This window comes from Somniosus microcephalus, chromosome 4 (genome assembly GCF_052327205.1).
Source record: "Somniosus microcephalus isolate GS21.2 chromosome 4, FLI_Smic_1.0, whole genome shotgun sequence".
NCBI lineage: Eukaryota > Metazoa > Chordata > Chondrichthyes > Squaliformes > Somniosidae > Somniosus > Somniosus microcephalus.
In genome coordinates, this window is record NC_140990.1 from 186716498 (window position 1) to 186740888 (window position 24391).

At 46.0% G+C, this 24391-nt stretch overlaps 1 protein-coding gene across 4 annotated transcripts in view; it reads left to right on the plus strand.

Moving 5' to 3' along the window:
• ift54 (intraflagellar transport 54) overlaps positions 1 to 24391 on the plus strand; it is a 220132-nt gene that overhangs the window by 177296 nt on the left and 18445 nt on the right. The gene's annotated exons all lie outside the window — the stretch shown is intronic.

Sequence of the window (24391 nt, forward strand, 5' to 3'; positions counted from 1 at the left end):
ATAGAAGATAGATAGATAGATAAATTGGCCTCTACTGCCTTCTGTGGTAGAGAATGCCACAGGTTCACCACTCTCTGGGTGAAGAGATTCCTCCTCATTTCTGTCCTAAATGGCTTACCCCTTATCCTTAGACTGTGACCTCTGGTTCTGGACTCCCCGACCATCGGAAACATCCTTCCTGCATCTAGTCTGTCCAGTTCTATCAGAATTTTCTAAGTTTCAATGAGATCCCCTCTCGTTCTTCTAAACTCCAGCGAGTATAAGCCCAATCGACCCAATCTCTCCTCAAACGTCATTCCTGCCATCCCAGGTATCAGCCTGGTGAATCTTCGCTGAACTCCTTCCATGGCAAGAACATCCTTCCTCAGATAAGGCGACCAAAACTGCACACAATACTCAAGATGTGGTCTCACCAAGGCCCTGTACAACTGCAGCAAGACACCCTTGTTCCTGTACTCAAACCCTCTCGCTACGAAGACCAACATACCATTTGCCTTTTTAACCGCCTGCTGCACCTGCATGCTTACCTTCAGCGACTGGTGCACAAGGACACCCAGGTCTCGTTGCACTTCCCCTTCTCCCAATCTATTGCCATTCAGATAATCTGCCTTCCTGTTTTTGCCACCTAAGTGGATAACCTCACATTTATCCACGTTATATTGCATCTGCCATGCTTCTGCCCAATCACCCAACCTGTCCAAATCATCCTGGAGTTTCTCGGCATCCTCCACACAGCACACACGCCCACCCAGCTTTGTGTCGTCTGCAAATATTACATCTAGTTCCCTTGTCTAGATCATTAATATATATTGTGAATAGCTGGGGTCCAAGGACCGATCCCTGCGGTACCCCACTAGTCACTGCCTGCCACTCGGAAAAAGACCCGTTTATTCCAACTCTTTGCTTTCTGTCTGCCAACCAGTTCTCTATCCAAGTCAATACCTTGCCCCCAATCCCATGTGCCTTAACTTTACCGCAGCATCCTCTTGGACTGAATGCTGAAATAAAAGTCACCACAATAGAAACATTCCAATCCAACTTTATCCATCAATCCATCCAATACAACCTAACAAAGGTAACTCATCACCCTTGTGCATTCCCTTAGTACCTGTCTTAAGTGTGCCTTTGCCTGTCTTAGTGTTCCTACAAAGTGCTATCCCAGTGGCTGCAGCATGGCTGCTGGAAAGCTGTTGACTTTCATTGGGGTGGACTGCAGATGGCCTTGCAGGACGACGTCGAGCACCTGTAGCCCCAGAAGGCCCGGCTGCGGACTGCGCCACCTCGGCATGGGAGGCAGCAGTTAGTTCTGGCTGACTTAACAGGCAACAGCAAGGGCACTGGCAGAGTGGCAGTCTGAATGCTGTCATCCTGAGAGGGGATAACCGGTTCGTGCTCCATGAAGCCACTGCCACTCCCCTGGGGCAGCGCCTCAGCATTCCTAGGCATCTGTTGGAGGACAGAATGCTGGAATACTGTGACACCCTGCAAGCCTCTTTCCACACTGGTAAACCCAGCCATGATGGTAGCAGTCTGAGCTTTCATTACTTCAGCCTGAGCTTCCACCGCAGCACTCAGACATAGGGTGGCTTGTGCTTGTCCTGCAGTGGAAGCTGAGACATTAGTCATCAGATGCTGCATGGTAATTGAGTCCAGAAGTGCACAAATGGATCTGCCCACGCCTCCCATCCAGGAAAGGATGAGCTCCAAGCTCTGTGTAGAGCCCTGTACAAGGTTGGTGCCAGACTCCTCCATGCTCCTTGACATTGCACTCAGGCTTTCTGATAGGCCTGCCAATGCGCCAAGCATTTCGTTGTGCATATCCATCAGCATTATTCTGTAGGCCGCCCCAAAGTCCTGACCTGAGTCCTCGACAGCAGAACTTGTGTGTGACCTTGCCCTCTGGTGAACTGGCACCTGTGCTACCCTTTCCCTCTGCCCTGGCTGCAGCCCACTCATGCCCGGTGACTCACCATCTGCAGATCCCTCCTCTAAGCTACCCTCTAAACTCCGCGCAGTGCCAGTATCTGAGCTGGTGGCTGCATGCTAGCTTTTTGTGTTTCATGTACGAGGACACCCAGATCCTTCTGTACCGTAGCATTCTGTAATCTCTCCATTTAAATAATATTTTGCTTTTCTATTTTTCCTACCAAAGTGGATAACCCCACATTTTCCCACATTATACTCCATCTGCCAAATTTTTGCCCACTCTCTTAACCTGTCTATATCCCTTTGCAGACTCTGTGTCCTCCTCACAACTTACTTTCCCACCTATCTTTGTATTGTCAGCAAATTTGACTACAGTACACTCAGTCCCTTCATCCAAGTCATTAATATAGATTGTAAATAGTTGAGGCCCCAGCACTGATCCCTGTGGCACCCCACTAGTTACAGTTTACCAACCTGAAAATGACCCATTTATCGTGACTCTCTTCTGTTAGTTAGCCAATCCGCTAGCCATGCTAATAGATTACCCCCAACACCATGAGCTCTTATCTTGTGCAGTAACCTTTTATGTGGCACCTTATCAAATGCCTTTTGGAAATCCAAATACACTACATCTACTGGTTCCCCTTGATCCACCCTGCTCGTTACATCCTCAAAGAACTCAAATAAATTTGTCAAACACAATTTTCCTTTCACACAATCAAGCAGAGTCAACATGGTTTTATTATGATTTTCTAAATGTCCTGCTACTACTCCATTAATAATGGATTCCAGCATTTTCCCAATGACATGTTAGGCTAACTGGCCTATAATTTCCTGATTTCTGTCTCCCTCCTTTCTTGAATAGGGGCATTACATACGCGGTTTTCCAATCTGCTGGGACCTTTCCAGAATCTAGGGAATTTTGGAAGATTACAACCAATGTATCCACTATCTCCGCAGCCACTTCTTTTAAGACCCTAGGATGCAGGCCATCAGGTCCAGGGGACTTGTCAGCCTTTAGTTCCATTAGTTTGCCTAGTACTTTTTCTCTAATGATGGTCATTGTTTTAAGTTCCTCCCTCCCCTTTGCCCCTTGATTATCTACTATTACTGTATTGGGATGCTTTTAGTGTCTTCTACTGTAGACAGATATAAAATATTTGTTCAAAATCTGTCATTTCCTTGTTTCCCATTATTAATTCCCCAGTCTCATCATCTAAGGAACCAACATTTCCTCTAGCTACTCTCTTCCTTTTCATATACTTGTAGAAGCTCTTACTGTCTTTTTATATTTCTTGCTAGTTTACTCTCAATCTATTTTCTTCCTCGATTATTTGTTTAGTCATCCTTTGCTGGTTTCTAAAAATGTCCCAATCTTCTGGCTTACCACTAATCTTCACAACATTGTATGCCTTTTCTTTTAATTTTTTTTTTTTTTTTTAATTCATTGATGGGATGTGGGCGTCGCTGGCTAGGCCTGCATTTAGTGCCCATCCCTAATTGCCCTTGAGAAGATGGTGGTGAGCTGCCTTCTTGAACCGCTGCAGTCCATATGGTGTAGGTACACCCACAATGCTGTTAGGAAGGGAGTTCCAGGATTTTGGCCCAGCGACAGTGAAGGATCGGCGATACAGGTCCAAGTCAGGATGGTGTGTGGCTTGGAGGGGAACTTGTAGGTGGTGATGTTCCCATGCGTCTGCTGCCCTTGTCCTTCTGAGTGGTAGAGGTCACGGGTTTGGAAGGTGCTGTTGAAGGAGCTTTGGCGAGTTGCTGCAGTGCATCTTGTAGATGGTACACACTGCAGCCACAGTGCGCCGGTGGTGGAGGGAGTGAATGTTGAAGGTGGTGGATGGAGTGCAAATCAAGCGGGCTGCTTTATCCTGAATGGTGTCGAGCTTCTTGAGTGTTGTTGGAGCTGCACTCATCCAGGCAAGTGGAGAGTATTCCATCACACTCCTGACTTGTGCCTTGTAGATGGTGGAAAGGCTTTGTGGAGTCAAGAGGTGAGACACTCGCCGCAGAATTCCCAGCCTCTGGCCTGCTCTTGTAGCCACAGTATTTATGTGGCTGGTCCAGTTCAGTTTCTGATCAATGGTAACCCCCAGGATGTTGATAGTGGGGGATTCAGCGATGGTAATGCCATTGAAGTCAAGGGGAGATGGTTAGAGTCTCGCTTGTTGGAGATGGTCATTGCCTGGCACTTGTGTGGTGCGAATGTTACTTGCCACTTGTCAGCCCAAGTCTGAATGTTGTCCAGGTCTTGCTGCATATGGACACGGACTGCGTCAGTATCTGACGAGTCTCGAATGGTGCTGAACAGTGCGCAATCATCAGCGAACATCCCCACTTCTGACCTTATGATGGAGGGAAGGTCATTGATGAAACAGCTGAAGATGGTTGGGCCTAGGACACTGCCCTGAGGAACTCCTGCAGTGATGTCATGTGATTGAGATGAATGACCTCCAACAACCACAGCCAACTTCCTTTGTGCTAGGTATGATTCCAACCAATGGAGAGTTTTCCCCTTGATTCCCATTGACACCAGTTTTGCTAGGGCTCCTTGATGCCACACTCGATCAAATGCTGCCTTGATGTCAAGGGCAGTCACTCTCACCTCACCTCTTGAGTTCAGTTCTTTTGTCCATGTTTGGACCAAGGCTGTAATGAGGGCAGGAGCTGAGTGGCCCTGGCGGAACCCAAACTGGGCGTCAGTTAGCAGGTTATTGCTGAGTAAGTGCCGCTTGATAGCACTGTCGACGACACCTTCCATCACTTTGCTGATGATTGAGAGTAGACTGATGGGACGGTAATTGGCCGGGTCAGATTTGTCCTGCTTTTTGTAGACTTGACATACTTGGGCAATTTTCCACATTGCCGGGTAGATGCCAGTGTTGTAGCTGTACTGGAACAGCTTGGCTAGGGGCGCAGCTAGTTCTGGAGCACAAGTCTTCAGTACTATTGCCGGAATGTTGTCAGGGCCCATAGCCTTTGCAGTATCCAGTGTCTTCAGCCGTTTCTTGACATCACGTGGAGTGAATTGAATGGGCTGAAGACTGGCATCTGTGATGCTGGGGACCTCAGGAGGAGGCCAAGATGGATCATCCACTCGGCACTTCTGGCTGAAGATAGTTGCAAATGCTTCAGCCTTGTCTTTTGCACTCACGTGCTGGGCTCCACCATCATTGAGACCATCCTTAACTTCCTTAGTCAGCTACGGATGGTTCATCCTTCTCGTAGAGTCTTTCTTTCTCACTGGAATATATCTTTGTTGAGAGTTATGAATTATCTCCTTAAATGTCTGCCACTGCTTATCTACTACCTTACCTTTTAATCTATTTTCCCAGTCCACTTTAGCTAACTCTGTCTTCATACCTTTGTAATTGCCTTTATTTAAGTTTAGGACACTAGTTTCACACTCCTGTTTCTCACCCTCAAACTGAATGTGAAATTCCATCATGTTATGATCACTCTTCCCTAGAGGATCCTTTACTATGAGATCATTAATTAATCCTGTCTCTTTACACATTACCAGATCTCAAATAGCCTATTGATGCCACAACGTATTGTTCTAAGAAACCGTCCTGCATACACGCTATGAACTCGTCCTTGTAATGTATATACCTTTAAGGGGGGAACTATCTTTTACAGCTCATGTATACTGCAGTACCGGCAGTGACCACACCTGTATATAGCACTGAGTAGTAATCTGTACAGATCAGTTCCAGTGTGAGCCACGCCGAGTAAACACCTGTTGTACCATTCTCCTGCAGTCTGTGTCTTATTATACACAGACACAACATTGGCGACGAGGCAAGTTCGAACCTACCTGCAACTCTGCATCACCTCCCGGGGATTCGTTCCTGGAGATCAGTGGATTGGAGGTCAAGGCCAGAGACTCGGGCGTCGACCACGGGCAACCGCCCAGTCATCCAGCAGAGACTCGAGAATTGCGGGGGAGGCTGTCGAGAGCCAGGCTTGGCTTTCCAGTTGAGGTGGTCCAGCGAGACGGGCTGGCAACAGGTAGTGCGCAGACCCTTCCCGGACACCGGCGGGCTAGAGCCCGACCGAGCGGCACAGCAAAGGGCCGAGCAGCGTCGACGGGGGAGAGAGAGAGAGGGCAGAGCGCACAGGGCGCAGCCGGTGTTCAGGGGCCGAGCAGCATCGAAGAGAGGGAGAGAGAGACGCGCAGAAACCCGCGAGGCGCCGCCATTGCCACGAGGACTGCCGAGAGCGGCGTTGGCAGCAGCGCAGGAGAAGCGCGCGAAACCTACAGGGCGCCGCCATTGCCACGAGAACCGCCGGGAGCGGCGTTGGCAGCAGTGGGGGAGGAAGGAAAGCGTGGGAGATGCCATTTTAAGCCATTGGGAGACGCCATTTTAAACCACACCCAAAACGCCGAAGAGTGGCAGTATCACCGCATTTGACAATGAAGTCGAAGATTGGACTATATATGTCGAATGAATAGAGGTATACTGCAAGGCAAATGAGGTGTCAGATGACAAGAAAGCGTCGGTATTGTTAAATTTAATGGGTGCAAAGACGTATGGTTTATTACGAAATCTAGTAACCCCAACGAAGCCAATGGAAAAGAGTTTTGAAGACATAGTAACGATACTACAGGAACATTTAAACCCCACACCGCTGCTGATAGCAGAAAGATTCAAGTTTCACAAACGGAACCAGCATAAGGATGAAAGCAATGCTGATTATTTAACAGAACTGCGCAAACTATCGAAACACTGCCAGTTTGGAGCGGGACTGGCAGATACCTTAAGGGACAAGTTTGTGTGTGGGCTTCAAAGTGAAGGAACCCAGAAACGGCTTTTATCTGAAAAGGACCTTATACTGGAAAAGGCTTTCAGCATTGCGGTATCATATGAAGCAGCAGCACGGGGCGCTGCAGAGATACAACAGAGACCGCAAGAATATGGCACAAACGAAATGTCATATGGAACAGAGAAGTGCTATCGCTGCGGCAGAACAACACACGACCAGAAGGATTGCTGGTTCAAAGACAAAGTGTGCAGACAGTGTGGAAAAGTAGGACACATAGCACGAGTCTGCAGGTTGGGAAAGAAAACCAGCAATAAGAAACCTATCAAAGAAAAGTACAAGAAGGTACATAAGATGACGGAGAATAGTTCAGACGAACAAAAGAGTGATAACGACTCCGAAAGCAGGGAACTGAGTTGTCTGAAACTACATAATGTGATCACAACGGAGGATCACCGAACCATTTGGGTCACTCTCAAGATAGCAGGAGTCCAGGTAAAGATGGAATTGGACACAGGATCAGCCCTAACAGTCATAAACTGACAGGACTATGAGCGGCTATTCTCACACATACCCTTGAGAGACACAAATTATTTTGAAGACGTACACGGGACAAAAAGTCTACCCCAAAGGAAAAATAAGGGTGACCGTTATATATAACGGTAAGGAAACACCAAAACTAGACCGTATGTATTGCAAGATGGAGGACCACCATTACTGGGACGTGAATGGATCCGGAAAATACAACTGGATTGGCATTCCATACAGGCACTGACTGTGGCTGACAAAAAGGATGACGACGTCACACCTGGGCGACTGTCAAAGATCCTAACTGACGCGAAAGAAGTGTTCCAGCAAGGACTCGGAACACTAAAAGGCATGACAGCGACGATTAAAATTGAAGAAAACGCAAGCCCAAAAATTTTAAGGCCAGACCGGTACCTTATGCGATCCGTCCAGCCGTCGAAGCAGAGCTGGAGAGTCTGGAACGTTCAGGTGTACTGTCCAAGGTAGACTGGAGCGAGTGAGCTACACCCATCGTCCCTGTGATGAAAAAGTCGTTGAGCAGCACGCCTGGGGAACCAAGGAAGGTTCGCATCTGTGGGGACTTTAAGGTAACAGTGAACCCGGTCCTTCACACTGTACAATATCCACTTCCGCGGATTGAAGATATTTTCGCCTCGCTATCTGGAGGGAAACGCTTCACTAAGATTGATCTGGTCCAGGCGTATCTGCAAATGGAGGTAGAAGAAACATCAAAAAAATACCTCACAATCAACACCCACAGCCAAATACAGAGGGAAAAACAAGTCAGCTGGGAAGGCAAAGCAAATATGTGAAGGCAAAAGAGAATATGGCAGGGCTGGAAGGCATTTATTTTAATGCAAGGAGTCTTGCAAATAAGGTGGATGAACTGAAGTTGTTGTTGAACACATGGGAGTACGATATTGTTGCCATCACGGAGACATGGTTGAGGGAGGGTCAGGACTGGCAGCTCAATATTCCGGGGTATAGAATCTTCAGGCGAGACAGAGGGGGGTGTAAAAGGGGAGGGGGTGTTGCAATATTAATTAAGGAGTCAATTACTGCTGTAAGGAGGGACGATATATTAGCGGGTTCCTCTATTGAGGCCATATGGGTAGAACTTAAAAACAAAAAGGGGGCAAGCACTTTGCTGGAAGTGTACTATAGGCCCCCAAACAGTCAGGGGGAGATAGAGGAACAGATATGTAGGCAAATCTCAGAAGTGCGAAAATAATAGGGTAATAATAGTGGGGGATTTCAACTTCCCCAATATAAATTGGGATAGTCAGAGTGTGAAAGGCTTAGAGGGTGCAGAATTCTTAAAGTGCATCCAGGAGAGCTTTTTGAGCCAACATGTAGAAAGTCCTACAAGAGAGGGGGCGGTACTGGACCTAATTCTGGGGAATGTAGCCGGGCAAGTGGTGGAAGTGTCAGTAGGAGAGCATTTTGGCGACAGTGACCACAATTCGGTGAGATTTAAGGTGGTCATGGAAAAAGACAAAGACGGCCCGGAAATAAGGGTTCTAAATTGGGGGAAGGCCGATTTTAATATGATAAGGCAGGATCTGGCCAAATTGGACTGGGAGCAGCTACTTATAGGAAAATCCGCATCAAAACAGTGGGAGACTTTCAGAAGGGAAATAGAGAGAGTACAACGCCAACATGTTCCTGTAAAGGTCAAGGGTGGGACCAACAAGCAAAGGGAACCTTGGATGACAAGGGATATACAAAAATGCATTAGAAATAAAAGGGGGGCTTTTGGCAGTTACAAAAGACTAAAGACGGAAGAAGCCCTAGAGGAGTATAAAAAATGCAGGGGCATACTTAAAAAAGAAATTAGGAGGGCGAGGAGGGGCCATGAAATAACACTGGCGAGCAAAATAAAGGAAAATCCTAAGATGTTTTATAAGTATATTAAGGGCAAGAGGATAACCAGGGAAAGGGTAGGGCCCATTAGGGACCAAAGTGGCAATCTGTGTGTAGAGCCAGATGATGTAGGCGGGGTTTTAAATGAATTTTTTGCATCTGTGTTCACTATGGAGAAAGACGATGCAGACATAGAAATCGGGCAAGGGGGCTGTGACATACTTGAACATATTAGCATCGAGAGGGAGGAGGTGCTAGCGGTTTTAGCAGGCCAAAAAGTGGATAAATCCCCAGGCCCGGACGAGATGTATCCCAGGCTGCTGTGGGAGGCAAAGGAGGAGATTGCAGGGGCTCTGACACAAATTTTCAGAACCTCTCTGGCCACAGGGGATGTACCAGAGGACTGGAGAACAGCTAACGTAGTACCATTATTCAAGAAGGGTAGCAGGGATAAACCAGGGAATTACAGGCCAGTGAGCCTAACATCTGTGGTAGGGAAATTATTGGAAAAAATTCTGAGGGACAAAATTAGTCTCCACTTGGAGAGGCAAGGATTAATCGGGGATAGTCAGCATGGCTTTGTCAAGGGTAAATCATGTCTGACAAATCTGATTGAATTTTTCGAGGGGGTGACTAGGGGGTGGATGAGGGAAATGCTGTGGATGTGGTTTACATGGACTTCAGTAAAGCTTTTGACAAAGTCCCGCATAGGAGACTGGTCAAGAAGGTAAGAGCCCATGGGATCCAGGGTGCCTTGGCGCGTTGGATCCTAAACTGGCTGAGTGGCAGGAGGCAGAGGGTGATGGTCGAAGGTTGCTTTTGTGACTGGAAGCCTGTGTCCAGTGGGGTACCTCAGGGATCGGTGCTGGGTCCCTTGTTGTTTGTGATCTACATAAATGATTTGGATGAGAATGTAAAAGGTATGATCAGTAAGTTCGCAGATGACACGAAAATTGGTGGGGTGGTAAATTGTGAGGAGGAAAGCCTCAGGCTACAGGACGATATAAACAGGTTGGTCAGATGGGCGGAAAAGTGGCAAATGGAATTTAACCCTGAAAAGTGCGAGGTGATGCATTTTGGACGGACAAATAAGGCAAGGGAATACACAATGAGTGGTAGGACCCTAGGAAGTACAGAGGGTCAGAGGGACCTTGGTGTACATGTACATAGATCCCTGAAGGCAGCGGAACAGGTAGATAAGGTGGTTAAAAAGGCATATGGCATACTTGCCTTCATTAGCCGAGGCATAGAATATAAGAGCAGGGAGGTTATGATGGAGCTGTACAAAACGCTGGTGAGGCCACAGCTGGAGTACTGTGTGCAGTTCTGTTCGCCTCACTATAGGAAGGATGTGATTGCTTTGGAGAGGGTGCAGAGAAGATTCACCAGGATGTTACCTGGGATGGAGCGCCTCAGCTATGAAGAGAGGCTGGACAGGCTGGGGTTGTTTTCCTTGGAGCAAAGAAGGCTGAGGGGGGACCTGATTGAGGTGTACAAAATGATGAGGGGCATAGATAGGGTAGATAGAAAGGAACTTTTCCCCTTAGTAGGGGGGTCAATAACAAGGGGGCATAGATTCAGGGTAAGGGGCAGGAGATTTAGAGGGGATTTGAGGAGGAACTTTTTCACCCAGAGGGTGGTTGGAATGTGGAACTCAATGCCTGAAAGGGTGGTGGAGGCAGGAACCCTCACAACATTCAAGAAGCATTTGGATGAGCACTTGAAATGCCATTGCATACAAGGCTATGGACCAAATGCTGGAAAATGGGATTAGACTGGACAGGGATGGATGGGCGGCGCAGACACGATGGGCCGAAGGGCCTCTTTCTGTGCTGTAAAACTCTATGACTCTATGACTCTATAAAGGTCTCTACCAATACAACCGGCTGGTATTCGGGGTAGCATCAGCTCCGGCTATTTGGCAGAGGGCAATGGAACAAGTCCTGCAAGGGATCCCAGGGACCCAGTGTTATTTGGACGACATCCTGGTCACGGACGAAAATGACAGTGATCACCTTGCCAACCTGGAGCAGGTGCTCACTAGATTGCAGGAATATGGGCTCCGAGCTAACCACCCCAAATGCGAGTTTTTTAGAAAACAGATCTCGTATTGTGGCCACGTTATCGATAAAGAGGGGTTACATAAGTCCCCAGAGAAGATTGAGGCAGTAGTCAAGGCTCCAGCACCGGAAAATGTGTCACAACTGAGGTCGTTCCTCGGGCTGGTAAACTACTACCATAAGTTCTTGCCAAATTTGTCTACAATACTACACCCACTGAACACCCTACTGCAAACTGGGGTGCCATGGAAGTGGAGTGACGAATGTAGACGAGCTTTCCAGAAGAGCAAAACACTAATCACATCGAAAGAGGTATTGGCCCATTACAACCCAGCATTACCAATTCAGTTGGCATGTGATGCGTCACCCTACGGCATTGGAGCGGTGCTGTCGCACAAATTCTCGGACGACTCAGAGAGGCCAATAGCCTTTGCGTCACGATCACTAACCTGAGCCGAGCGTAACTACGCCCAGATTGACAGGGAGGCCCTCAGCCTAGTGTGGGGAGTGAAAAAGTTCAAGCACTATCTGCACGGGCAGAAATTCACCTTGCTGACTGATCACCAGCCTCTTGTCTCCATTTTTAATCCGAAGAAGGGCGTTCCGGTGATGACTGCGCAACGACTACAAAGATGGTCACTTTTTCTAGGGGCGCACCACTATGAGATTGAATATAAGGGCACGAAACAGCATGGAAATGCTGATGGGCTATCACGCCTGCCACTGCCTACTGCGGAGGAAGCACCAGCAGTGGATCCTGTCGAAATATTCCATTCGACTACAGTTGAATACCTACCGGTAACTAACACTTGTATCGAAAAGGAAACCCGAAATGACCCGACACTGTCTCGGGTATATGATTTGACGGTGAAGGGATGGCCAGCACATGGCGACTCACTGTTGCCAGCATTCTCGACAAGGAGAGAGCAGCTGTCAGTGTGCCGGGGGACCTTGATGTGTGGATCCCGAGTGGTAATTCCACCCAAGTTAAGGGATAGAGTGCTCAATGAGCTTCATGAGGGTCATCTGGGAGGGGTAAAAATGAAAAGCCTAGCCAGGGCTTATGTGTGGTGGCCGGGAATCGATAAACAAATCAAGGACCTGACCAAGAGTTGCTCAGGATGCCAGAAAGTCCAAAATGCACCACCACAGGCCCCTCTACACCCATGGGAGTGGCCCTCATCTCCATGGCAACGGGTGCATAATGATTTTGCTGGTCCATTCATGGACTCAATGTTTTTAATAGCCGTGGATGCGCACTCGAAATGGCCTGAGGTCATCAAAATGTCCACCACCACCACGGAGAAAACTATTGCAGTCCTACGGACCATTTTTGCCAGGACTGGCTTGCCAGAACAGATTTGATCCGACAACGGACCACAGTTTGTGTCCGAAGAGTTCCGGAGTTTCTTGAAAAAGAATGAGGTAAGGCATTACACATCCACCCCGTATCATCCAGCCACAAATGGATTGGCTGAGAGGTTCGTACAAACCTTTAAGAAGGCAATAAAGGCTATGTACAATGACAACATTCTGCTGCAGCACAAGGTGGACAATTTCCTGTTCGCCGACCAGAATGCGACACATGCAGTCACCAACCAGGCCCCAGCCATGATATTCTTTAACCGAAGGTTAAGATCTCGCCTGGATTTGCTCAGACCAAACGTACGAAGAGATGTTGAGAGTAAGCAATTCCAGCATATCCGTGAGAAGCCAACAAGGAGCTTCAATGTAGGGCAACCAGTCTTGGCCCGTGACTACCGAACAGAAAAATGGCAGCCAGGAACGATATGCACACGGCAGGGCCCACTAATCTACACAGTGGACGTTGGGGAGAGCATCATGAGACGCCATGCTGACCAGATCCAAGAGTCACAGGAACAAGTCAACCCCATGCCTCGCCCATACGTACCTGGTGATGAACCTGACGTACAGGTCGCATCTACCCCAGTAACGGTAGCATCGGAAGCTGATGAACCAACCGACGACAGGGGGCCAGAATCGCCTCCACACCAAGAGCAAGACACCCGGGAAAGGCGCTATCCAGAAAGGATCAGGAAGCCTCCCCAAAGACTGAATATATAAATAGACTATTTTCAGCTAATGTTGCATGTTAAAAGTGTTAATTGTAATTAGTTTGATATTTAATTGTTAAATGTGTGTTATGGTACTGTTAATCTAAAAGGGGAGGAATTGTAATGGATATACCTTTTAAGGGGGGAAACTATCTTTTACAGCTCATGTATACTGCAGTACCGGCAGTGACCACACCTGTATATAGCACTGAGTAGTAATCTGTACAGATCAGTTCCAGTGTGAGCCACGTTGAGTAAACACCTGTTGTACCGTTCTCCTGCAGTCTGTGTCTTATTATACACAGACACAACAGTCCTCAAGGCTATCTTTGCCAATTTGATTTGTCCAATCTATATGAAGATTAGAAACATAGAAAAAAAGGAGCAGGAGTAGGCCATTCGGCCCTTTGAGCCTGCTCCGCCATTCAATATGATCATGGCTGATCCTCTATCTCAATACCATATTCCCGCTCTCTCCCCATACCCCTTGATGCCTTTTGTGTCTAGAAATCTATCTATCTCCTCCTTAAATATATTCAGTGACTTGGCCCTCCACAGCCTTCTGTGGTAGCGAATTCCACAGGTTCACTACCCTCTGAGTGAAGAAATTTCTCCTCATCTCAGTCCTAAATGTCCTACCCTGAGCCTGTGACCCCTGGTTCTAAACCCCCCCCCAGCCAGGGGAAACATCCTCCCTGCATCCAGTCTGTCTAGCCCTGTCAGAATTTTATACGTTTCAATGAGATCCCCTCTCATTCTTCTAAGCTCTAGTGAATGCAGGTCTAGTCAACCCAATCTCTCCTCATACAACAGTCCTGCTATCCCAGGAATCAGTCTGGTGAACATTCGCTGCACTCCCTCTATGGCAAGTATATCCTTTCTTAGGTAAGGAGACAAAAACTGCACACACTACTCCAGATGTGGTCTCACCAAGGCCCTGTATAACTGTAGTAAGGCATCCTTGCTCCTGTACTCAAATCCTCTTGCAATGAAGGCCAACATACCATTTGCCTTCCTAGCTGCTTGCTGCACCTGCATGTTTGCTTTCAGTGACTGGTGTACAAGGACACCCAGGTCCCTCTGTACATCAACATTTCCCAATCTATCACCATTTAAGTAATACTCTGCCTTTCTGTTTTTCCTACTGAAGTGGATAACTTCACATTTATCCACGTTATACTGCATCTGCCATGTATTTGCCCACTCACTCAACTTGTCTAAATCGCCTTGAAGCCTCTTTGCATCATCCTCACAACTCACAATCCCACCTAGTTTCATGTCATCAGCAAACTTGGTACTATTACATTTGGTTCCCTCATCCAAATCATTGATATATATTGTGAATAGCTGGGGCCCAAGCACTCCACTAGTCACGACCTGCCACCCGAAAAAGACCCATTTATTCCTACTCTCTGTTTCCTGTCTGTTAACCAATTTTCAATCCATGCCAGTATATTACCCCCAATCCCATGTGCTTTAATTTGCACACTAACCTCTTATGTGGGACTTTATCATTTAGCCTTCTGAAAATCCAAATACACCACATCCACTGTTTCTCCCTTATCTATTCTACCAGTTACATCCTCAAAAAAAACTCCAGTAGGTTTGTCAAACGATTTCCCCTTCATAAATCCATGTTGACTTTGTCCAATCCCATTGATATTTTCTAAGTGTGCTGTTCTCACATTCTTTATAATAGACTCTAGCATTTTCCCTACTGATGTTAGGCTAACCGGTCTGTAGTTCCCTGTTTTCTCTCCCTCCTTTTTCAAATAGTGGGGTTACATTTGCCACCCTCCAATCTGCAAGAACTGTTCCATAATCTATAGAATTTTGGAAGATGACAACCAATGCATCCACTATTTCCATGGCTACCTCTTTTAATACTCTGGGATGCAGATTATCAGGCCCTGGGGATTTATCAGCTTTCAGTCCCATTAATTTCTACAGCACTTTTTTTTTTTTTTTACTAATACTAATTTCCTTTAATTCCTCCTTCTCACTAGACCCTTGGTTCCCTAGCATTTCTGGGAAGTTATTTGTGTCCTCTTCTGTGAAGACAGAACCAAAGTATTTGTTTAATTGCACTGCCATTTCCTTGTTCCCCATTATAAATTCTCCTGTTTCTGACAGTAAGGGACCTACATTTGTCTTCACTAATCTTTTTCTTTTTACGTACTTTATTAAAATTGCCCATGATTATTGTAGTGCCTTTATTACAAGCCCCTATTATTTCTTGATTTATACTCTGTCCTACAGTGTAGCTACTGTTAGGGGACCTATAGACTACTCCCACCAGTGACTTCTTTCCCTTACTATTTCTTATCTCCACCCAAACTGATTTTACATCTTGATCTACTGAGCCAAGATCATTTTTCACTACTGTACTGATCTCATCCTTTATTAACAGAGCCACCCACCTCCTTTTCCTTTCTACCCATCCTTCCGAAATGTCAAATACCCCTGAATATTCAGTTCCCAGACTTGGTCACCTTGCAACCACGTCTCTGTAATGGCCATCAGATCATACCCATTCTATTTGTGCCATCACTTCATCTATTTTGTTACGAATGCTGCGTGCATTCAGATAAAGAGCCTTTAATTTTGTCTCTTTACCATTTTTCCCTACTCTGACCCTATTTGCTGGTGCACTCTTATGTTTGTATGCTCTGTCCCTGCCTGTCACACTCTGGTTCTCATTACCCCTATCGCTACCCTGCACTATTGCTTTGTCTTTTCTCTTTAACTTTCTAAATTTCCCCTCACCTGAACCCTCCGCCCCCCCCCCCCCACCCCCCAACTATTTAGTTTAAAGCCCTATCTATAGCCCTAGTTATTCGATTCGCCAGGACACTGGTCCCAGCATGGTTCAAGTGAAACCTGTCCCAACGGAACAGCTCCCTCTTTCCCGAGTACTGGTGCCAGTGCCCCATGAATCGAAATGTGTCAGATCAAGTGACAGTGTTTCTTCTTCATCATCACTCTCCTCTCCCTCTTCTACAACTACTGGATTCACTGACCTTGACCACTGTGAGAGGTCGTTAAACTTCTTCCTGCACTGTGTCCACGACCTTGGGGCTACACTGTTGGCATTCACCACAGTGACTATCTGCTCCCACTGCACTTTGCATTGTTGTCTGAGGGTGTAGATTGGCTTTAAGTAGTGCCGCCTAGCTTTAATTTGTGCTAGCCTCGCACAAATTTGGGTTCTCTGCTGAACGTTCAGCCACTCAGCAGCACGTTCTGCGCTGGGCTGAATGCCACAATTATGGAAATGAGCAGGCAGCACTAACTTTGCGTGCTGCCTGCATTCCTCGGTTGGGTGCGGGTTGTTAACACATCGCGAAACTTGTGCCCATTTTCGGGGGCAAACTAATTTCTAGGCCAACTACCCCACTGCATACTCCTTCTGAGTCTGACTGAAGCTTGCCTTTGCAACTTTCTGTTTACAACCTAGCTGATTTGGCTTTGCTGCACCTGACTGTCTTTGCAGCATTCTGTCTTTAAAATCACCCCTCCTGACTGCCTGTGTCTCTGTTTACAGCCAGAAGGGCAGGCCTGCCATACAATCCCTGCTGTGCCCAGGACCAGGAACTTCCCATTACAATGTGTTTGAAGTATTTATTGATTACCAAGACATGCTAGCGAATTGCTTGTTGTCTACAGTCTTGGTGGTTGGGGGGGGGGGGGCTTAATTAGCATATTTAACTGTCCGTTGTCCAAGTATTTTATAATTTGTGTGAATATACAGTACTTTGCTTTAAAAATTTAACATTTGAAAATCACTTTTTTCCCAAATCCTTTTTTAAAAAAAATATTCATTCTCAGGATACGTGTGCCACTGGCAAGGCCAGCATTTATTGCCCATCCTAGTATCCCTTGAGAAGGTGATGGTAAACCTTCTTGAACCACTGCAGTCCATGTAGTAAAGGTACTCCTACAATGCTCTTACATAGGGAGTTCCAGGATTTTGATCCAGTGATGATGAATATCTAACTCCGGATTGTATGTGACTTGGAGGGGAACTTTAAGTTGATAGTGTTCCCATGCACCTGCTGCCCTTGTCCTTCTAAGTGGTGGAGGTTGTGGGTTTGGGAGGTGCTATTGAAGAAGCCTTGGCAAGTTGCTGCAGTGCTTCCTGTAGATAGTGCACACTGCAACACTCCAGTGGTGGAGGGAGGGAGCTGGTGGAAGGGTTACTGATCAAGCGGACTACTTTGCCCTATATGGTGGTGAGCTTTTTGAGTGTTGTTGCAGCTTCACCCATTCCAGGCAAGCGGAGAGTATTTAGCACACTCTTGATGTGCCTTGTAGATGGTGGAGCAGCTTTTGGGGAGTTGGGAGGGAACTAGTCGCTGCAGATTATAGGGTTGCAAAATTCTGGGAATTTTTAAAAGAGGAAACTTTCCATGGGAATTTCCGGAATTTTGGGAATTTATGGGAATTTTGAGTTTTTTTGCACACTGATGGTTTTTGTCTCTGACCCTTATTATCTTTGTCGTCAAAATAGACATACTGTTCTATACAAATAAAAACAGGCTTTCAAAACTTTATTTAGGTTATAATTTTGAACTTTATTGAACCCCCACAAAAAAGACCCATCTAAAATAAAATAAAAAGAGCGTCAGCTTATTTAGCCTGTAATTTGTCCTTATTTTGTCCCTTTGAGTCTTCTACTCATGAGTCTTCTGAGTCTTCTACTCCTCATTGCTCCTCCTGATTCTCTGACTCTGGCTCTGACGTGTCCATTTCCTCCTCTGTGTCAGTGTCTAGCTGTGTGGTGGACACTTCTGTATCTGGCTCAATAAGTTGTAGGTTCGCCCGGATAGCCACCAGTTTCTCCACTCTCTTGTTAGTCAGCCTGTTGCGCACCTTTGTATGCGTATTCCCAAAAAGTGACCAGTTTTGTTCAGAGGCCGCTGATGAAGGTGGGATTTGGAGTATCACCGATGCAATAGGTGACAGGGCCTCAGATGCACAAAGTCCCTTCCACCAGGTATGTGCACTGATATGCTTGCATGATTCCCATATCCCATCCCCATTCCAAAGACCTTGCTTGGTAGAGAACTTTGCCAGACTTCCCAGAACTTTGCCCACATCCAGATTGAGATGGTGTGAGAGGGTAGAAATCACACTGTAAGCACTGTTGATCTGTTCTCCAGAAAGTATTGGTCTCCCAACATGCTTTGGGTCCAGCATGTATGCTGCAGCATGAATCGGCTTGACACAAAATTCTTGACGTGTCTGTATGAATTGAACAATTGCCTTCTCCTCTGCTTTGAGCAGCAGGGATGTGGGTAGGGCAATGCTGATTTGTTCTTTTAAATCAGTAAAAAGCCTGAGAACATCTGACAAGACAGCGTCATCTCCTTCAATCTGAGCAATTGCAGATGCTACTGATGAGAGTCGTTTAAGGCTGCTAACCACTCTCTCCCAAAACACATCATCCAGCAGTATTTTCTTGATGGTGGTTTCCATATCCCCAGACTGGGATATTGCCATTTCTTGCAGCGACTCCTTACCCTCCAGAAGGCTGTTGTACATTATGACAACACCACCCCATCTAGTGTTGTTGGGCAGCTTCAGTGTGGTGTTCTTGTTCTTTGTCATTTGCTTGGAGTTGTAGGTTGCTGCAACTACCTGTTTTCCCCTGACATACTTAACAACTTGCTTGGCTCTCTTGTACAGTGCTTCCATGGTTCTCAAACCCATGATGTCCTTGAGGAGCAGGTTAAGCCCATGAGCTGCGCACCCAATAGACGTAATATGAGGGTAGGCCTCCTCCACTTGAGCCCAAGCAGCCTTCATATTCGCAGCATTGTCAGTAACTACTGCAAAGACCTTTTGTGATCCAAGATCGTTGATGACCGCTTTCAGCTCATCAGCAATGTATGTGCCTGTGTGTCTGTTGTCCTTCGTGTCTGTGCTCTTGAAGAACACTGGGAGAGGAGTGGAGACGATGTAGTTTATGATGCCCTCCCCTCGTACATTTGACCACCCACCTGAGATAACTGCACCACAGTCTGCCATCGCTATCGTTTCTTTGAGCTTTCCTTGGACTCTGTTATACTCAGCCTCCAGCAAATAAGTAGACAAAGCATGTCTGGTGGGAGGACAGTATGCAGGGCGAATAACATTGAAAAATCTCTTCCAGTACACATTGGCTGTGAGCATGAGAGGTGAGCCTGTTGCATATACAGCTCGAGCAAGGCACTCATCTGCATTCTTCTGGCTATGGTTATCCATTGTATCAAAGAATCTTCCAAGTGGGCCAGGAGTTGCTGATGATAAGGAGCCTGATGCTGAATGAGAACCATCATCTTCTTGAATGGAAGCAGAGGAACTCTGGGCTGACTGCTGTGAGCTTTGAATGAAGTTGTTGCATTTGGATAAATGCTGCTGCATCTTTGTGGCATTCTTTACATATGGCTTTCTACAGTGTTTGCACATGTACACAGTCTTTCCATCTTTAATGCCTGGGGTAAAATGCTTCCACACATCCGACGGTAAATGTGGCATTGTTCTATGCAGAGAAATAAAGGGCATTCATCTCTGTGTCGAACTGCGGTCGATCAGCACGATTGCAACAGGGTGAGTACATTTTTGCTGATGCTCCATGTGATGGAAGCATGACCTGTACACACACGACGCTACATCACCAATAGTGTATAATTTTGTATATTTTAAATTGAAGGACAACAGAGTTCAACAAGTAACTGGTTTATTTGGTATAAAGTCTGATTTACTTACTGCATCATCACAACATCAGCAGAAAACAAAATGACTTCCCTCAGGACCCCTAACCTGGATCTTAAAAAAACTATAGCAGTCTTACAGATGCCTGCAGGCCAATCACAATTCGATATGCAAATATTACAAATAGAGGGAGCGAATCGCTCATCCACTCATCCAACCAATCAGGACACATTTGTTCACAGTCACACACAAAATTTGTAATTATTAAAACAAGCCAAGTAAGAAGATAAACATATACTAATTAAGAAATTCCTTAATAATTAAGATTCCATCTCTGTTAGTAATTTTAAGAGAGGACCTGTGGGGGAAAAAAAAGAAAGAAATACAAAAAAAACAATATTATGCTAGCATGTGCTTTTTTGGGCAAAATTCCCAAGCTAAACTTCCCGTGGAAAATTTCCGGAAATTTACCGGAAACTTTCCACCCCTTTGCAACCCTACTGCAGAATACCCAGCCTCTGACCTGTAGTAGCCACGACATTTATGTGGCTGGTCCTGTTGAGTTTTTGGTCAATGGTGACTCTCCCCGGATGTTGGTGGGGGATTTGACAATGGTAATGCCATTGAATGTCAAGGGATGGTATTTAGGTCTCTCTTGTTGGAGATGGCCATAGCCTGGCACTTGTATGGCGCAAATGTTACTTGTCACTTATCAGCCCAAGCCTGGATCTTGACCAGGTCTTGCTGTATGTGGGCATGGACCTATTCATTATCTGATGATTTGGGAATGGAGCTGAACACTGCAATCATCAATGAACAGCCCCACTTCTGACCTTATAATGGAGGGAAGGTCATTGATGAAGCAGCTGAAGATAGCTGGGCTCAGGACGCTGCCTTGAGGAACTCCTGCAGTGATGTCCTGGGGCTGAAATGATTGTCCTCCAACAAGCACAACCATCTTCCTTTGTGTCCCCCTTATCCCCATTGACTTCAGTTTTACTAGGGCTCCTTGGTGCCACACTCGGTCAAATGCTGCCTTGATGTCAAAGGCACTCACTCTAATCTCAGCTCTGGAATTCAGCTCCTGTGTCTATGTTTAGACCAAGGTTATAATGATGTCTGGAGCCAATTGGTCCTGGTAGAAACCAAACTGTGCATCAGTGAGCAGGTTATTGGTGAGTAAGTGCTGCGTGAGAGCACTGTTGACGACACCTGCCATCACTTTGCTGATGATTACAAGTAGGTTGATAGGGTGGTAATTGGCCGAGATTGGATTTGTCCTGTTTTTTTGTGGACAGGATCCACATTGTTGGGTAGATGCCAATGTTGTGGCTGTACTGGAACAGCTTGGCTAGAGGGGAAGCTAGTTCTGGAGCACAGGTCTTCAGCACTACAGCCAGGATGTTCTCTGGTCCTGTAGCCTTTGCTGTGTCCAGTTCATTCAGCCATTTAGAATCGTAGAGTGATACAGCACAGGAGGCCTTTCGGCCTATCGTGCATTTGCCAGCTCTTTGAAAGAGCTATCCAATAAGTCCCACTCTCCTGCTCTTTCCCCATAGCCCAGCATTTTTTTCCACCAAGTATTTATGCAATTCCCTTTGAAAGTTACTATTGAATCTGCTTCCACCACCCTTTTGGGCAGTGCATTCCAGGTCATAACAACTCACTACGTAAAATTTTTATTTTCTCATGTTGCCTCTGGTTCTTTTGCCAATTTCCTTAAATCTGTGTTCTCTGGTTACCGACCCTTCTGCCACTGGAAACAGTTTCTCCTTACTTATTCTATCAAAACCCTTTTGAACACCTCTATCAAATCTTCTCTTAACCTTCTCTGCTGTAAGGAGAAAAATCCCAGTTTCTCCATATAACTGACTGAAGTCTTTCATCCCTGATGCCATTCTAATAAATCTCCTCTGCAGCCTCTCCAAGGCCTTGACATCCTTCCTAAAGTGTGGTGGCCAGAATTGGACACAATACTCCAGCTGGGGACTAACCAGTGTTTTATAAAGGTTTAGCATAACTTCCTTGCTTTTGTACTCTATGCCTCTATTAATAAAGCTAAGGACCCCATATAGCTTTTTTTTTAACAGCCTTCTCAACTTGTGCCACACCCCCAGGGGTCTCTTTTCCTGCACCCCCTTTAAAATTGTACCATTTAGTTTATATTGCCTCTTGAAATTCTTCCTACCAAAATGAATCACTTCACACTATGCATTAAATTTCATCTGCCATGTGTCTGCCCATTTCACCAGTCTGTCGACATCCTCCTGAAGTCTGTTACTGTCCTCCTCACTGTTTACTGCATTTCCGAGTTTTGTGTAATTGGCAAACCTTGAAATTATGCCCTGTATACTCCACGTCCTGGTCATTAATATATATCAAAAAGAGCAGTGGTTCCACACCGTCCCTGGGGACACACCTCTGCACACTTCCCTCCAGTCTGAAAAACAATCACTCAACCACTACTCTCTGCTTTCTATCCCTTAGCCAATTTCATATCCACACAGCCATTGCCCCTTTAATCCCATGGGCTTCAATTTTGCTAACAAGTCTATTATGTGGTACTTTAATGAAAGCCTTTTGAAAGTCCATATACACAACATCAACCGCACTACCCTTATCAACCCTCTCCATTACCTCATCAAAGAACTTGATCAAGTTAGTCAAACACTATTTGCCTTTAACAAATCCATGCTGGCTTTCATTTATTAACGCACAGTTTTCCAAGTGGCAATTAATTTTGTCCAGGATTAATGTCCCAAAGTTTCCCCACCGCTGACATTGGGCTGACTGGCCTGTTAGTTGCCGGGTTTATCCCTCCTCTCTTTTGAACAGGGAGTAACATTTATAATTCTCCAGTCCTCTGGCACCACTCCTATATCTAAAGAGATTGGTGGATTGTGGCCAGAGCCTCCACAATTTCCATCCTTACTTCCCTCAGCAACCTAGGATGCACCCCATCCGGACCAGGTGCCTTTTCTAATTTGAGTGGTGCCAACCTTTTAAGCATCTCCCCCTTAACTATTTTTATCCTATCTGATTTCTCTACTACCTCCTTCTTTACTGTGAGATTGGCAGCATCCTCTTCTTTCGTGAAGACAGATGCAAAGTACTCATTTATTACCTCGACCATGCTGATCTTTTTTGGTCCCTAATCGGCCCAACTTTTCTTTGACTACCCTTTTACTATTTATATGTTTATAAAAGACTTCTGGGTTCTTTTTTATGTTACCTGCTAATCTATTCTCATACATTCTCTTTGTCTCTCTTATTTCCATCCAAAACTGTGCTTTCCATATCTTAACTTGCACCAAGTCCTGTTCACCAATCGCCCCGGTGCTTGCTGACCTGCATTGGCTCCCGATCCGGCAAGCCTCGATTTGAAAATTCTCTTCCTTGTTTTCAAACCCCTCCATGGCCTCGCCCCTCCCTATCTCTGTAATCTCCTCCAGCCCTACAACCCTTCAAGATATCTATGCTCCTCCAATTTTGGCGTCATATGCATCCCCGATTTTAATCACTCCACCATTGGCGGCCATTCAGGAGAACTTTTTTAACCAGTACTTAGCAAGTCCAACAAGAGAGGGGGTGGTTCTGGACTCAGTTTTAGGAATGAAGCTGATCACAATTCAGTTAGATTTAGTGTAGTTATGGAAAAGTACAAAGATAGACCAGGAGTAAAATTTCTCAATTGGGGAATAGCCAATTTTACTAAGCTGTGATATGATTTGGCAAAAGTGGACTGGAAACAGCTATTTGAAAGTAAATTAGTGTCAGAGCTGTTGGGGTTGGGGGTGATAGAGGAGAGGACTAGGGTGTCGCGGAGGGAGCGGTCCCTTCGGAATGCTGAAAGGGGAGGTGAGGGGATGATGTGTTTGGTGGTGGGATCACGCTGGAGGTGGCGGAAATGACGGAGGATGATCCGTTGAATGTGGAGGCTGGTGGGAAGGAGGGGAAGGGGTGAGAGCAGAAGTGCGGGAAATAAAACGGACACGGTCAAGGGCCGTGTCAACCACAGTAGAGGGGAATCCTCGATTGAGGAATAGGAAGACCTGTCGGAAGCATTAGTATGGAAGGTGGCATCGTCAGAGCAGATGCAGCGGAGACAGAGAAATTGGGAGAATGGAATAGAGTCCTTACAGGAAGCGGGGTGGGAGGAAGTGTAGTCCAGGTAGCTGTGGGAGTCAGTGGGCTTATACTGCCTTGGGACGTTTTACTACGTTAAAGGCACTATATAAATGCAGGTTATTATATATTTTTTTACATTAGTGGCACATGCATTCTCCCATGATATATTCTTGAAACCCAAGAACTTGTATTAAGGGAAGTGTGAGGTCTGCTTTTTTTTAAAGTTCAATATTGAAGTTCCTGTACTATTGTTTCTACTCCACAGCATAATCAACTTTGTTGGGAAGTTGTCAGACATTCTTAGAATAGCAAGCTTAAAGTGCACAAGGCTCTGTTTAATTT